Consider the following 9374-nt stretch of genomic DNA (forward strand, 5'->3'; position numbering starts at 1 on the left):
CAACAGAACGGCTAGAAATCCAATAATCATCCATAAGACCATAGAACAGAATCAGTAACAAATCCATTACTCAATTTCAGAAACAAATCCATTACTCAATTTCAGAATCAACAAATCAGTAACAAAAGCACATGTTAGAACAGAATCAGTAACATATCAGAAATCAATCACTAACTTCAGAGTTCAGATTCACAAATTCCTAATTTCAGAAATTACATATTTGAGTAATTTGAAATTTCAGAGTTCAGACCATTAACCTTGACTGAGAAATTATAAAAGCTAGAAATTATAAAACCAATCAGAAATATGGTTAAAGCATTTCATCAAACATGTTGAGTGCGGTAAAATTAAAATGAAACAAGAGAATCCAAAGCTTAATTTTAATGTGATAGAGAAGAGAACAAAACTATTGTAACTTTAATTTAATCTATGAAAAAATCCAAACCACTACCAAATCAAATAATTACTTATTGTAGTAGAAATCAGAAGTTGCAGAGTTTGAAGAATAGTATTGGTGTTGTCTGTTGTGTGAGTGTATTGTCTGGTGGCTGGTTTAGGGAACTCACGGCGGGGACAACAGAGAGCAGTTCGACGAGTGGAGCACGCGGGTTGGTCGCAGAGTTTGAAGCAGAGCAACGTGGCTTCCAGACGAACGCGAACGGTGAACGATGAGCGAACGCGAACGCGAACGGCGAAGAACGCGAACGAAGACGCGAACGTGAACGGCAAACAAACGGCGACAGAAGCGTGGCTGAGCAGACAAAGACGACGGACGCCGAGCTCGAGGAAGCAACCGCGATCGGTGACAGCGAACAGGGGTTGAAGACTTCGAGCACGAGGGAAGCTAGATGACGGATGGCGAGCTTTGAGTGCGACGGACGGCAGCAGTATGCCCCTCCTTGTGGCGGTAGTGTAGGCTTACAGTGCTAGGGTTTTGTGGTTCGGTTTGTGATTTCTCTGACTGAAAGAAATAAAGGGAGAACGGGAGAAAAGAAACGAAGGAGCTTCCCTTTTTGTGTAAACCGGCCGAGTTCTGGTTCGGTCTGACCGGCCGGTTCTCATCCGATTCAACGATTTTTAGCCGGTTTTTTTATTATCGATTTTATATACTTGACCGGACCGTTAATACTGCCGATTCGCGGTTAAACCGGTCCGACCGGCCGGTCCGATCCGATTTTCAGAACATTGAAAATTAGTCATTAAAGCCAACTACTAATATAAAATTTTATATATATATATATATATATATATATATATATAGTTAATTTTAATGACTAATTTTAGTAATTAATTTTAGTATATGAATAAAATTTTTGTATGTGCAATTATGTATCTATATAATCCGTTACACCCCTACAGCATTTTACTCGTTTTTACATAATCCGCCATACCCTAAAAACTTACGTTCAAGCTCTTCCAAAGTATAAACTACTACACTCAACAAAATCTAGCTATATTCTACTGCAATTTATATTTTATACTAAAAAAATCTAGCCTCTTAAATCTGTTGTTGGCTACTGCAATTAATGAGCAGATGAAGCCAAAATATATCCCAATTGAACGTGATTGTTAAGTTAAGTGACAAATTTATAATGTCAAACTAAAAAAATTAACAAAAAAGAATATGAAGATAGAAAATTTTTTGGTTAATTTGTTGTTGATATTGTATAATTTTAGAATTATTGTTCTTATATATTATGTTTATTATTATTATTTTTTTATAATATAAATTATTGATCACATTAGGTAGAACAAATTAAATAAAAAAAATTAATCATAAGTAATAATAATAGAAAAAAATTATAATATAATAAAAATACTAAAAATATTTAAAAAAATACTATATAAAAAAGAATTGAAAAAATTAAACGTACTTGAACAAAATAACATATTTGATGAAATATTTTTATGTATATAAGTAATTTATATTCTTTTTAATAACAATAACATATACTAATTTTGTATAAAGTTTATATACTTTATTAAAATTTTATAATTTTATTTAATTTAATACTTATTTATACAAAATCAATATATAAAAATATTATTATTTTTATTAAAAAGAATATAAATTTCAATTATATGCATAAAAATATTTCATCAAGCATATTATTTTTTTAAGTACGTTTAATTTTTTTTTAATATTTTTTGTATAGTATTTTTTTCTAGTATTCTTAGTATTACTCTATAATTTATTGCTGTTATTATTACTTATAATTCATTTTTTTGTTTAATTTGTTCTATCTAATAAAATCAATAATTCATATTACAGAAAAATAACAATAATAAATATGATATACAAAAACAATAATTATAAAATTATACAATATTATCGCGTTCAACTGGTATATAAATATTTGCTCTATTTACTCATAAACTACGGTAGCCAATTGCGGATATAGCAGTTTATACTTTAGGAGAGTTTAAACGTAAATCGCAACAAAATATAGCACATAATTGATCTACTTATTTTATATATATATATATATATATATATATATATATATATATATATATATATATATATATATATATATATATAAATTGTCATTATTATTAGGGTTAACTATTTTTTTCGTTCCTAAGCTCTTGGGTCGAAATCAAAATCGTCTCCGACATTTTTTTTTTTTAAAATCATCCTCAACGTTATAAAACGTTATAAAATCATCCTTTTGTCAATAAACAATATTTTTTGGACAATTTTATCCTTAAACAAAAATAAAAAAACCTCCCCTTAATATGAAACCCTCCCCACACTCTCTCACTTCCTTCAGAAGCCGCAAGTTCTTCCCTTCCTCCTCTGCTTCCTTCCCATCCTCATATGGATCTCCTTTATCATTCACCATTCCTCTTCTTCCTCCACCTATCTCCAATACTTTCCGTCATCGCTAACGAAATCAACCTGCGACACCGATAAAATGGCCAAACTTGTTACGTTTCGCTCATTCCGTCTCCTCCCCTGCTGCATGACAAAGATAGAGGAGTGAGAGAGGTAGAACGAAGGAGAGATATGAGAAGAAAGGAAAGCAAAATTTCATGGAGAAGAGAAATGAGAGAACAACAGAAAGGAGGCTGTTGCGAATAGAGAGGAGATGCTAACAGAAGAAAAAACAAAAGGGTTTTGGCTAAGGCATGGTATTGTCTGTGGAAGAGGAGAAGATGTGGTTGATCCAGCAACTTCTGCCATGAGAGGTGGTCGTCGCCGCTGCCAACTCCTGCTCCCTTCTTTCTTTTTTTTACTTGATTTCTTGGATTTAAATTTGTTCTTCATTCTTTTATTTTTTCTAATTTTCTTTCTTCTGTATCATTTTTCTCTGATTCACTTTTTCTTTGTTTCTGTTGTTGTTGTTGTTGATTTTGGGCAGAGCTAAAATTAGACTTGTGATATTTTTTTTTTGCAGTAGAAGAAGAAAGGGGCAAGACAGTGGTGGGATAGTGGAGGTGGGAGGAGTGTTGAGGGTGGAGAGTAAATGGCAGAAATAGAAAATGGAAGGAAGAGATACTGCAATTTTAAGTTCTTGTTCCCATTTTCTTCTGTTGTTCTTTTTCTGTCTTCTTCTTTTCTTTTTTGTTTTTTTAATTTTTGAAGAACATATGAGTTCTTTTTTTAATTTTTTAGTTTATGTTGTTGCTAATTTTGGATTTAAAATTATGGTTGATGATTGCTGAATTGTTTACTGTTGTTATATTGTTGGTGGTTATGGTGTAGCAATGGTGATGATAATGGCATAATGCATAGGGTAGTGGTCAAGGTGGAGAGAGTTTTTTATTTTTGTTTAAGGGTAAAATTGTCTAAAAAATATTATTTGTTGACAAAATGATGATTTTATAACGTTTTATAACGTTGAGGATGATTTTAATAACAAAAAAAGGTCGGAGACGGTTTTGATTTTGACCTAAGACATTTGAGACAAAAAAAGTACTTAACCCTCCTTCTTCTTCTTCTTCTTATTATTATTATTATTATTATTATTATTATTATTATTATTATTATTATTATTATTATTATTATTATTATTACCCAATGATAGATAAAAACAGTTAAATAAATAGATCGTCTTTGTCAATTAAGTTAGCTAAAAATTTAACAAAAAATATTCGCACAACACCGTGTGAATGCAATTCTTTCTATTATGTGTATTTTTTTTCTTTTTTCGCATGTTTTCTCCTCGTTATTCTTCTATTGTTGTTAGTATTGTTGCATTTTCTTTACTTAGATAACCCTAGAAAATCCTTGAAAACTCTAAAAAACCCTTTAAAATCTTAAATAACCCTAAAAAATCCTAGATAACCCTAGAAAATTCTAGAAAACCCTAAAACCCCTAGAAAACCTTAGAAAGCCCTAGAAAACCCTAAAAAATCCTAAAAAACCCTAGAGAATCCTAGAAAACCCTAGATAACCCTAGAAAACTCTAAAAATCCTATAAAATCTAAGATAAACCTAGAAAACCTTAGAAAACCCTAGAAAATCCTAGAAAACCCTAGATAACCCTAGAAAACCCTAGATAACTCTAGAAAACCCTAGATAACCCTAGAAAACCCTAGATAACCTAAAAACCCTAGAAAACCCTAGATAACCATAGAAAACCCAAGAAAATCTTAGATAACCCTAGATAACACTAGAAAACCCTAGATAACCCTAAAAAATCCTAAATATCCCTATATAACCCTAGAAAACCCTAGATAATACTAGAAAGCCCTAGAAAACCCTAAAAAAATCCTAAAAAACCATAGATAACCCTAGAAAACCTTAGATAACCCTAGAAAACCCTTGAAAATCCTAAAAAACCCTTTAAAACCTTAGATAACCCTAAAAAACCCTAGATAACCCTAGAAAAACCTAGATAACCCTAGAAAACCATAGAAAACCCTTATAAACCTAGAAAACCCTAGAAAACCCTAGATAACCCTAGAAAATTCTAAAAAACCAAAAAACCCCTTGAAAACACAAGAAAATCTTTCAAAATCCTAAAAAGTCCTAGAAAACCCTAGATAACCCTAGAAATCCCTTAAAACCTAGAAAACCCTTAAAAACCTTAGAAAACCCTAGATAACCCGAGAAAAACCTAGATAACCCTAGAAAATCCTGAATAACCCTAGAAAGCCCTAGAAAATCTAGAAAACCCTAGATAACCCTAGATAACCCTAGAAAACCCTAGATAACCCTAGATAACCCTAGATAACCCTAAATAACCCTAGAAAACCCTAGATAACTATAGAAAATCCTAGAAAAACCTAGATAACCCTAGAAAACCCTAGAAAACCATAAAAATCCTATAAAACCTTAGATAACCCTAGAAAACCCTAGATAACCCTAAAAAATCCTACATAACCCTAGAAAACCCTAGATAACCCTAGAAAATCCTAGATAACCCTAGAAAATCCTAGAAATTCCTAAATACCCTAGAAAACCCTAGAAAAACCTAAAGAACCCAAGATAACCCTAGAAAATACTAAAAACCTAAAAAACCCGAGATAACCCTAGAAAACCCTAGATAACCCTAGAAAACACTAAATAACCCTAGAAAATCCTAGAAAACCCTAAAGAACCCTAGATAACCCTAGATAACCGTAGAAAACCCTAGATAACCCTAGAAAATGGTAGATAACCTTAGAAAATCTAAGATAACCCTAGAAAACCCTAATAATTCTATAAAACCTTATATAACCCTAGAAAACCTTAGATAACCCTAGAAAAGCCTAGAAAATCCTAGAAAACCTACAAAACCCATAAAAACCCTAGAAAATCCTAGAAAACCCTAAAAAGCCCTAAAAAACCATAGAATACCCTAGATAACCCTTGGAAATCCTAGAAAACCTAGAAAACCTTTGAAAACCCTAGAAAACTCTAGATAACCCTCAAAAATCCGAGATAACCATAGAAAACCCTAGATAACCCTTGAAAATCCTAAATAATCCTAGAAAGCCTTAGAAATTCCTAAAAATCCTAGAAAACCCTAGAAAATCCTAAAGAACCCTAGATAACCCTAGAAAACCCTAGAAAACCCTAGATAACCCTAGATAACCCTAAAAAACCTAAAAAACCCTAGATAACCCTAAATAACCCTAGATAACCCTAAAAACCCTAGATAACCCTAGATAACCCTAAATAACCCTAGAAAACCCTAGATAAACCTAGAAAATCCTAGAAAATCCTAGATAACCCTAAAAAATCTTAGAAAATCCTAAAAATCCTTTAAAACCTTAGATAACCCTAGAAAACCATAGATAACCCTAGAAAACCTAAAAAACCCTAGATAACCCTAAAAACCCTAGATAACCCTAGAAAAACCTAGATAACCCTAGAAAATCCTAGATAACCCTAGAAAAACCTAGATAACCCTAGAAAACCCTAGAAAATCTAAGATAACCCTAGAAAATTCTAAATAACCATAGAAAGCCTTAGAAACCCTAAAAAACCCTAGAAAACCCTAGATAACCCTGGAAAATCCTAGAAAAACCCAGAAAACCCTAGATAACCTTAGAAAACCCTAGATAACCCTAGAAAAACCCTAGATAACCCTAGAAAACCTTAGATAACCCTATTTAACCCTATAAAACCCTAGATAACCCTAAAAAGCCCTAGAAAACCCTAAAAAATCCTAAAAACCCTAGATAACCCTAAAAAACTCTAGAAAACTTAAAAAACCCTTAAAAACCCTAGAAAGCCCTAGAAAACCCTAGATAATCCTAGACAACCCTTGAAAATTCTAGAAAACCCTAGATAACCCTAGAAAATCCTAGAAAATCCTTGAAAACCCTAGAAAGCCCTAGAAAGCCCTAGAAAAACCTAGAAAGCCCTAGAAAACCCTAGATAACCCAAGAAAATCCTAAAAAATCCTAGATAACCCTAAAAAACCCTAGAAAACCCAAAAAATCCTATAAAACCTTAGATAACCCTAGAAAACCCTAGATAACCCTAGAAAATCCTAGATTACCCTAGATAACCCTAGAAAGCCCTAGAAAATCCTAGAAAACTCTAGATAACACGAGAAAACCCTAGAAAACCAAGAAAACCCTTGAAAATCCTAGATAACCCTAGGAAATCCTAGATAACCCTAGAAAACCCTAGATAACCCCAGAAAATCCTAAATAACCCTAGAAAGCCCTTGAAAACCTAAAAAACCCTAGAAAACCCTAGATAACCCTAGAAAACCCTATATAACCCTATATAATACTAGAAAACCCTAGATAACCCTAAAAAGCCATAGAAAATCCTAAAAAATCCTAAGAAACCCAAGATAACCCTAGAAAACTCTAGAAAACCTAGAAAACCCTTGAAAACCCTAGAAAACCCTAGAAAGCACTAGAAAACCCTAAGTAACCCTAGAAAACCCTTGAAAATCCTAGAAAATCCTAGATAACACTAGAAAATCCTAGATACCCCTAGAAAATCCTAGATAACCATAGAAAATCCTAAATAACCCGAGAAAGCCCTAGAAATTTTTAAAAACCCTAGAAAAACCTAAAGAATCCTAGATAACCCTAGAAAACCCTAGAAAACCTAGAAAACCCTAGATAACCCTAGAAAATCCAAGATAATCCTAGAAAACCCTAAAAAACCTATAAAACCTTATATAACCCTAGATAACTCTAGAAAAGCCTAGATAACCCTAGAAAATCCTAGATAACCCTAGAAAATCCTAGATAATCCTAGAAAATCCTAGATAACCCTAGAAAATCCTAGAAATTCCTATATACCCTCGAAAACCCTAGAAAACCCTAAAGAACCCAAGATAACCCTAGAAAACCTAAAAAATCCTAGAAAACCCTAGATAACCCTAGAAAACCGTAAAAATCCTAGATAACCCTAGATAACCCTAGAAAACCCTAAATAACCCTAGATAATCCTAGAAAACCCTAGATAACCCTAGAAAACCTAGAAAACCCTAGATAACCCTAGAAAATCCAAGATAATCCTAGAAAACCCTAGAAAATCCTAAAAAACCTATAAAACCTTATATAACCCTAGATAACCCTAGAAAACCCTAGATAATCCTAGAAAATTCTAGATAACCCTAGAAAATCCTAGAAATTCCTATATACCCTCGAAAACCCTAGAAAACCCTAAAGAACCCAAGATAACCCTAGAAAACCTAAAAAATCCTAGAAAACCCTAGATAACCCTAGAAAATCGTAAAAAACCCTAGATAACCCAAGAAAAACCCTAGACAACCCTAGATAACCCTAGAAAATCCTAAATAACCCTAGAAAACCCTAGATAACTCTAGAAAATACTAGATAACACCAGATAACCCTAGAAAATCCTAGAAAACCCTAGTTAACCCTAGAGAATCCTAGAAAACCCTTAAAAATCCTATAAAACCTTAGATAACTATAGAAAAACCTAGATAACATTAGAAAACCCTACATAACCATAGAAAATACTAGACAACCCTAGAAAACCCTAGAAAATCCTAAAAACCCTAGAAAAACCTAGAAAGCCCTAGAAAACCCTAGAAAATCCTAAAAAACCCTAGATAACCCTAAAAAACCCTAGAAAACCCTAAAAATCTTTAAAACCTTAGATAACCCTAGAAAATCCTAGATAACCCTAGAAAACCTTAGATAACTCGAGATAACCCTAGAAAGTCCTAGAAAACTATAAATAACACTAGAAAACCCTAGAAAACCAAGAAAACCCTTGAAAATCCTAGAAAATCCTAGATAACCCTAGGAAACCCTAGATAATCCTAGAAAACCCTAGATAACCCTAGAAAATCCTTGATAACCCTAGATAAGCCTAGAAAACCCTAGATAACCCTAGAAAATTTTAGATAACCCTATATAATACTAGAAAAACCTAGATAACCCTAGAAAGTCCTAGAAAACCCTAAAAAATTCTAAAAAACCTTAGATAACCCTAGAAAACTCTAGAAAATCTAGAAAACCCTTGAAAACCCTAGAAAACCCTAGAAAGCACTAGAAAACCCTAGAAAACTCTAGATAACCCTAGAAAACCCTTGAAAATCCTAGAAAATCCTAGATAACCCTAGAAAATCCTAGAAAACCCTAGATAACCATAGAAAATCCTAAATAACCCTAGAAAGTCCTAGAAATTTCTAGAAAACTCTAGATAACATAGAAAATCATAGAAAACCAAGAAAACCCTTGAAAATCCTAGAAAATCCTAGATAACCCTTGAAAACCCTAGATAATCCTAGAAAATCCTAGATAACCCTAGAAAATCCTAAATAACCCTAGAAAGTCCTTGAAAACCTAAAAAACCCTAGAAAACCCTAGATAATCCTAGATAACCCTAGAAAGCCCTAGAAAACCCTATATAATACTAGAAAAACCTAGATAACCCTAGAAAGCCCTAGAAAACCCTAAAAAATCCTAAAAAACCCTAGATAACTCTAGAAAACCTAGAA

This window comes from Arachis ipaensis, chromosome B3, assembly GCF_059453495.1.
Source record: "Arachis ipaensis isolate K30076 ecotype BB chromosome B3, ASM5945349v1, whole genome shotgun sequence".
Lineage (NCBI taxonomy): Eukaryota > Viridiplantae > Streptophyta > Magnoliopsida > Fabales > Fabaceae > Arachis > Arachis ipaensis.